The following is an 8,685-nucleotide window of genomic DNA, read 5'->3' as shown; positions in this document are numbered from 1 at the left end:
CCGCTATCACGACCGAAACATCAAAGCACGATCGTTCAACATAGGAGACATGGTCCTTCACCGTATCCAGGACACTAAGGGGCTGCACAAGCTCAACTCACCATGGGAGGGACCTTTTATCGTCTCCAAGGTCACTGGACCTGGATCATACTGATTACAACACCCCTCGGTGAAGGCGTCAAAAATTCATGGAACATCGAGAAGCTCTATTGATTTTATCCTTAAATTAGATTTACATATTCATGTAATCGACCATCAGCCCTAGTTGTAGATTTACAATTCAATAAAGTAGTCATATTTTTGTCATAATTCGACTACTTATTTCTACCTTATCGCGGCTTGCAGAAGCAAGTTTGCAGTACTCTTAATGTGCTATTCAACTCCCTGTGCAAAATCGCCCAATTGAGGCTTGTAATAACAAGTCTGCACACTCCAATTAGCTATTCAGTTCCTTAGACAAAATTGCCCAATCTCGACTTGTAATACAAGTCTGCAAAATTTTAATGAGCTACTTAGCTCCTTGGGCAAAATTGTCCAAATACTTTTTGTAATGACAAGTCCGCAATATCTCCATGAGCTATTCAGCTCTCTGGGCCTCATTGCCACACCTTGGCTTGTAAAAACAAGTCTTCATATCTTCAAGGGTTATTTAACTACCTAATCGACTACTATCTAGACAATTCTGTTTAGCTGCAGTTTGTAAGAACAAGTCTGCAATTCCGAGCTTTCTAGAGCATACGTCGACACAACCCATAGATGTTCTAAAAAGACAGGCTCTATTTAAGAATTCTCAAAGAGACTACTCATCCAAATGTCTACTACTCAGACATCCTGAATATTTGCACTCTCAAGATGGAGAGCTTGACTACAATTAGTTTGTATCAGCTTCTAATAAGGCTAACATTAGTAGCCTTGCGTGCAAACAACTACATCAACTACATGAGAACAACTCAAAATCGCTTGTAGGATGCACGCAAACAAGTCACAAAGCAATAAATATTGCGTAAAGACTTAGTTACATTACATCACAGACATTACTACTTGTTCATTACAATACTAATATTTGTCTACACGCAGATTACTCAAGATCTAGTCGTTTGGCCACCTCGTTAGCACTGGGGGCCATCTCCTGCATGTATTGCTTGAAGGCTTCATCCAAGCAATCATTGGCCACGCCTTCAGCAATGGGCGTCAAATTAGCTCCTAAGTAGAATGACTTCATGAAGCTCAGCACTTAATGGGAGACCGACTTCACCATCTTCTGGATGTAGCCGGTCACCTTGTCTGGCACGTCCTTGAGTATTTTTGACAGAGGACGCTGCACCACACCTTCAACTGGAGGATCTATCATATCCGCAATGGGCTAGGCAGCTTCACAAATTTTCTTCAAAGTAAACAAAGCAATTTCCGCCTCCACCTCGCATTCCTTCAAAGTCTCCATGGCTTGAACAAGGTCAACATTACTGTCCTCGTACATCTTCTTCTCCTTCTCAAGGTGATTCTCTAGATTTTCCACATGAAGAACAAGCTTGTCATGCTGGTCAGTCACATGGTAATAAGCATTTTTCCAATCCGTGACTTGTGCCTGGAGATCCTTCTTGGCCTCTTTCAAAGCTATACATGGATATCGAAAAGGGTCAACGACTATAGAGCAGAACCAATAGACACAAGTTGCAAGAGCAGATGATTACCTTTGACTTTCTAGCTCAAGGACCTTCTCTTGAATGCGATTGCGGTACTCAGCGACCATCCCATCAAATTTCATAAGCAGCCACGAGGAGTACCCTTTCTCTTTGGCAAGCTCCTCCTCTAGCGCCTTCGGACGAAGCACTGTATCCTCATACCCTTCAAGTATCCTTCAAGCATCTGCGACTTGCGACGGGAGCACTCAATGGTGTCCTGCAGCACAAAATTAGTACTTGTGTCAATTCATGAGCACAAATTTATGGATTATCTCCAACAAGATGAGGGTAAGAGGATATACCTGCATATACTTGCCTAGGTGATGATGCAACTCCATGATCAACGACACCGATTCTAGGTTCAGCAACGGGTCATCGATCAATTTGATGTCCTCCAGATGGATATTCTTATTAGCTCCAGACTCCGCATGGATTTCTTCTTGCGACACCAAGGCATGACTACTTAATGGTTGAGCCGTGGCAGCTCCTGTTGTCATTGCTTCTAGAGTTGACACTGTTTCAAATTCTACAGCTGGCTCGAGGGCTACAGGAGAGGCCACAACGCTAGGAGTAGTCACTGGACCCTTGGGCAATGGCTCGGGGGCTGGCACTTCTACTATTGTCGTTGACTCAACTACCTTGTGCATCAATGCAACCACACTGGCTACATCACCTAGTGTAGTCGTTGTCCCTTCAGGTTGCTCTTGAGGCATGGGGGTTGGCGGCGCTAGGGCAGGATCTTTTGCTGAGAGGCCAAGGCTATCCGTACTAGATTTATCGCTAGGCACTGACAATTCCATGTTCAAGGATTTCCTACAAAACTGAGAACTCACAAAGTTGAGTAGCGAAGACAACGCGATACAATAAGTAGTCACGGGAGAACCAGAATTACCTGGATGATCTTTTTAATTTTAACAAAGGCTCTCCCGTTAAGTGCAAGGGCTTGATGCTCGGGGAGGGTACCTTGGGTGTGGTTTGCACATCCACAATGAGATGTTGACCAGCCTGTGGTACTCCCTCCGATGTTTGAGTTGTTTTTCCGCCGGTAGGGTCTACCATCTAACTAGATGTATGGTCATCAGCAACATCACGAGATGACGGACCATCACAATCTCAATCACCACATCGGTCACCGACGACCTATCTTGTTGCCAAAGCAGCTACCTTCTCCGCATCCCTCGCCGGCTCGATCATCTGTGAACCACTAGTGTCATCTAGAGTAGACACGGTGGTGACATTGGAGACACCTTTTGGGAGTACGTGATACTCAAAATCTTATTCTTCCTCATAGGTAATTACTTTGGGGGGGCATATCATCTGCAACGTTGGATTTCTTCACGGCCCGTTTTGCAACAACGGTCGGCTTCTTCTTCGGTTGCGGAGGGATCATGGCTTCAAGCTCATCTGCAACTGAGTGCTTCTTCGACCCGAAGGATGATCCAACCTTAGAAGATAGCTAGGCTTTGACTTCATATTTCTCCATGGCATGAGAGCTAGTGCTGTTGAAGGACTGAACTACTTCATCCTCCTGGTCATCACCTCTCATAATTTCCTGTGTGAACACACGAGGAGCGGCTTCATAAGCATCTTCAGATCCGGGAGGAGGAGGAGCAGAAAAGTACAAATTAACATCCTCCTGTAAACAAGAACAAGTTAGCGGGATAATAATCACCAATTGGTACTCGGAGGCTACGGTCACGAGTACTTACAGGGTTGGGTGGTCGTGTAGTGCTGAATTCCCGCACAATGTTGGGAATCCCCTTCACATTGTTAAACATACAGCTCAATCTGACCATGATCTCATCAGCACTGATATCGTCTGGTGATATGGGATGCCCGACCTTCTCGAAGTAGAATCTGGATATGCCGTGAAATCCAACGAATTGGGTGAACAACACGCTGCCCGTGCAACACACCTTTCCCCTCGAATTCGCAAACCACACGATTGATAAGCAATCCACTTGACCACGCAGAAGTGAATTGAATTGCCCCCTCAATTCCTAGCAGAAAAGCAAGAACAATATTATGGCAGGAACTCTCAATTCTTATCTAGTTGTTGTTTTGTAATAGGCTAAACCCTAGATGAGAACAAGAGCATATGTTGCAAGTTTTGATGAATAATAAACGTGGTCTGACCTCTCAGGTCGTGTACATGGTTATTTATAACCCCTACAATAGTTTTGGGCCGACTTGGACTCAACTATGTTACAAAACAGAAAACCTAAGTTACAACCGACACGTTGCGTTGATGATTGCGGCCGCCTCAGAAGGAATATGACAGCAGGGCTGAATCCGTTGGAAAGGTTATGAAATAATCTTTCCAACGAGTATTTACTCATCCCAATCCGATTTTATATGGAGGAGTTATGCTATTTTTACTCCGTGTCTGTATGGAGAGTCCAAACCGAGTCCGAACCGAATTAAACTCCTTCTATCTTTTGTCTTCATGATTGGCTCGACTTGAATCCGTGTAGGACCACAATAGGATATCTCCCACGCCCTTTGAACTTTCCCTCTAGTGCTGGAACCGTCCTCCCTCTCCTCCCTCATGATTCCATCATTATATGCTTGTGTTGTTAGGCACAACTTCATTTCAGCAAGCCTCTTGTTTTGTTCCTTGGTCTTGACCTCCAATGGTACTAGTCCTTCAAACCTGAGAACAATTAAAGTACATGCATTAGGTAGTATACTATCCTTATAAAAAATATGTATATTACTAAGAAACAGATTCACCTTATTTTGTATTTCTCGTGCATGTGCTCATGTTATTGGCGCTTTGTATGTATTGGGATTATTGTCTTGATCATTCGGCGCAGCAGCCATAGTAGAAGAATGTGAGGAGCTTGGGAGATCCTCATCATCCTCCCGCTCTTGAAAAGGATTCGTCCTCGAATCTGATTGTTCCGGTCCAAAAAACGGAGATAAGTCAGCAACATTAAATGTGTTACTCACCTCGTATTTATCTTCCGGAAGCTCTATCTTGTAAGCATTATCATTGATCTTCTCAAGAACTCTGAATGGACCATCACCACGTGGCATAAGCTTGGATTTACGCCTCTCAGGAAAACGGTCCTTGCGAAGGTGCACCCAAACTAAATCACCTGGTTCAAACAACATATTTTTTCTGGTTTTGTTTGTTTTTCAGCATAGTAACGGGCCTTTCTTGCAATTTCTTCCTTTGTCTTCATGTGGCGGAACCGTCCAACTTAAACTGGTTTAAATGCGCCTAATTGCTGCCGACGCAGCAATTATTCGAAACGCATTTAAAATAGTATAAATCCGGTCGTCCGTCAAGTGTCCCTAGGACTCCTCAAAAGATCCACGTTGTGTTTCATAGCCATACATCAGGATAGTATCCGCGATGGGATAACATAAACAAACCTTACATTTTTACATACATATAAAAGGTACGAGTTATTACATAGATTGAAGCAAACTTAACAGTGTAGTGTTAGACAGAGCTCTAAGATTTAAAACATAAACAGTTCAGGAGGAGATGAGCATTTAAAAACTTCTTCTTAAGGGTATTGTGAGACTCATAACAATACCCTAGGGCTTCGGGGCTTCCTCCTCTGTAGACTCCTACGGAGCTTCTGAAAGATAGCCACAAGGGATAACCCTGAGTACGGGGTACTCAGCAAGTCTTACCCGACTAACCAATATAATAGCTTTCTTTGGAAGTGTATGCTAGCTTTTTGGTGTACTTGGCTAATACAACTTTTGCCGAAAAGCTTACTACGAGTGATGCCTTAGTTTTATCTTTTATTTGGGTTAAGTTATTACCTAACCATTCTAGATGATGAGAAAAGAGTAAATACAACAATAAGGTATTTAAGCCATACATCACTTATTTATCAGAAAGGTATATCATTCATGAATTTACACTACGATGCTCAACAGTGATCAAGTGCATTCATAACCGAGAATTGCGGCGATCCGGATCCATTTACATCCTGCAGGAGAGTACCCTGATCACCAGCTTTATACGATTGTCCAGGTCGTACATAACAACCTTTCGATTAGCAAAATCAATGATTGGGAATAAGACTACCCGGACCCAGGGATGCACCCCCACATGGGACCCCACGTCTGGCCCGATCACCATGTGAGTTTCAGGCTACGCCCCTGCCAATCTCCAGCACGTCAAGCGCGGGTACGAAGTATTCCCAATCATAGAGTTTACTAACCTACTGGGCTTTACTGGTCCCATACCCAATAAGTGATCAGATGCTTATCACTTGATCAAAGGTTAAGACAACGAATCGGGCCTTAACCAAATTAATCGAGCAGACAGAACTACATCTCTAGCTTCTGTCCGCTTCTCTATTTCCAAGTTATCCTTCCATATATCACATGTATGACTCAGAAGTTTTCCTTAAGGTTGGTAAACCAAGTATGTAAGCAATTAAGCAATTCTAGACTTGGGTTATCTACTAAAGGGTTGAACAAGTGGCAAAGATGTCCTTAAAGCAAGGCATGATCATACACAAGAATAGGTTTCAAGCAACTCCTAGAGCTAGTGCATATATATAGCAAATAACCGATAATTGGACACATGAAATAATGACTCCAAAATAGATAGGTATAGATGCACCGGGGCTTGCCTTGTTCGCTTAAAAAGTTAGTATTGTCCGACGGGTTGGCTTCGTAGGGGACCAATTCAAAGACTTCTTCGAATTCCGAAGATCCTTCTGAAAATTCCAAATAATCTCCTTCTTGTGCTTCGGAATCTATAGCACAACACATGCAGGGGTTAGGAATGCAAATTTTTGAATAAAAGACTATACAACTTTCCTTCATGATAAAATTGCAAGCCAACAAGGACTATACAATTTATCATGATAAAGTTGCAAGCCAACACACGAAAACCCCAAAGATTAACCCACAATTTTTATTTTCTTACCTAATCCTTACTTAAGGCCTTTCTTTTATTTTTAGCAAAGGTTATAATTATTTTCTAACTTGAAAACCTAATTTCCTATGGGTTAAGAATAATTTGTGATTAAGAAAATGTTATTCCATATTTTATACATTTTATAAAGATTAAGTATTTATTTAATTACCTTAAAGGAAAGGCATTAAATAAATACCCAAATTTTTATTATTTTTCTAGGGTGTAAAAATTTTAATGCATAAAGGAAAATAAAACAAGCCTAACAAAATTGGTTTCACTAATTTTGGACACTCCTAAAAATTTCTGTGATTTAAATGGTGATATTCGATTTTAAACTCATTATTCTATAAAGGAAATCTAATTTTCCCGAAAAACACCCCCGGAAAACTTTTCTCACGCAGCTCGACTCTACCCTCTCTCATGCGCACTGGGCCCACGGCACGGACCCACCTCTTCCCTATTCCTTTTCACCCGCCGGCCTCTCTCTCTTCCCCGGATGGGCCTCTTGGGCCGTTTTCTTTTTCTTATCCTCTTTCTTATCCTTTTTTCTCCACGGTCGACCGTCCCCCGGCTTCTTGGGCCTCCGAAGCGCCGGCCCACAGACACCCGCGCCCCCCCGGCCTCCTTTACTCCCCTGCCTTCTCTGACGCGCGGGCCTAAGGCTCCAGGCGCTTCTTCCTCCTCCCGCCAAAACGCACGCGCGACAGGGGGCGGCGCGACTCGCCGGCCGCCGCCCTACCGGCGACGGGACTAGGCCAAGACAACACCTCCGTGCCCTCACATACCCGTGCGCGGCAACAGCTCCTCGGGAGATGGCCGGAGCCATTCCCTCCACGGCGGCGGGCGGTGGCACCTTCGGCCGGTCGCGGCTACGCACGACGACGGCACAAACTACTCGAACAACAGCTACTACACCATCCTAGTATCCTAAGGACCTGCCTAAGACTACCCAAGAAGGAAGGGAACCAGCGCAAGGTGGTGCTCACCGTGAGCGGGAGGCGCGGCGACGGCGGACAGAAGCGGCGGCTGTTTAAGGCGTGCCGGCGAAGAAGCTGGGCGACAAGCTGCTAGGGTTGCTGGTGGGGTGTGGGCGGAGGTGTGGACGGAAGGAATCGATGGGAGGTGCGGTGTGGTGGGAGTATTTTGCTCGGTGGCGGCAGCTGGGACAGAGGCGCTGGCGGCGGTAAAAAGACGGCGGTAGAAACGGCGGTGCGGGAGCGGTAAATCAACGAACGGTTTACCGCGCGCATGGGCGACACCGTGGCCTACTCGTAGGCTTGCATGGTGAGGAGGTGGCTTAGCCGTTGCGCTGGCGAGTGACCGAGAGCAGCGGCGGCGACACGTCGAGCTCGCTCTGTCACCGCTCCCCTTTCTTCTGTCTGACGCCCGTGACTTCAGATTCAAATTGCGGTTGATTTTCAATCCAACGGTCCCCAAGTGTCTTAACCGAAGTTGTAGATAAACTTGAATCCTCCAATTTTTATTTTGGCTCTACCCCGAGATAAACATCCGAGCACAGTGTAATTTAGATTTCTTTCTTGGCTTCAACTGAATTTTGCTGAACTTTAAGTTCAGTTCGTCAGTTAACTGATAGTGTCACTTATCTCATTTTGTGATTGAATTCAGGGATCCAAATCTTCCTTTTTCAATCCAACTCCGTCCCATTCGTGTTCTACCATCTCCAAAGTTTCCATTTTGCTCAAGAATACCTACTCCTCTTGATCTACATTGCTCTGAAATCCATTTCAAAGTCGGCCACACACTGCTGTTTCAGACTTAGTCGTTTTCAGTAAGACAGTCACCTGTGATAATGTGCTGACTTTGAGCTTGGATTTGAATTCGTTCCCTTCACTGTTCCTAGCTAACTAGTAGTCCAAAGTCCATACTTCGATATGGTGTAGTTGTTCTGATTCACTTATTTGAAAAATTCATCAGAAATCAATTTTGAAAACAGACTCTGCTGCTGTTTTTCTGAATTCCTATTTTCGGACGGTGAACAGTGATTTCAGTTTTCTATTTCCTTTCTTTGATTCTTTTGAGTATTTAGGATCAAATCTTGTTCCAAATTTTTGATCCTTAAGTTCTAGTCACTCTTATACTTCTATTCCA

Source organism: Setaria italica, chromosome III (assembly GCF_000263155.2).
Source record: "Setaria italica strain Yugu1 chromosome III, Setaria_italica_v2.0, whole genome shotgun sequence".
NCBI classification, from domain to species: domain Eukaryota; kingdom Viridiplantae; phylum Streptophyta; class Magnoliopsida; order Poales; family Poaceae; genus Setaria; species Setaria italica.
Note: the sequence above shows the minus strand (reverse complement) of the source record.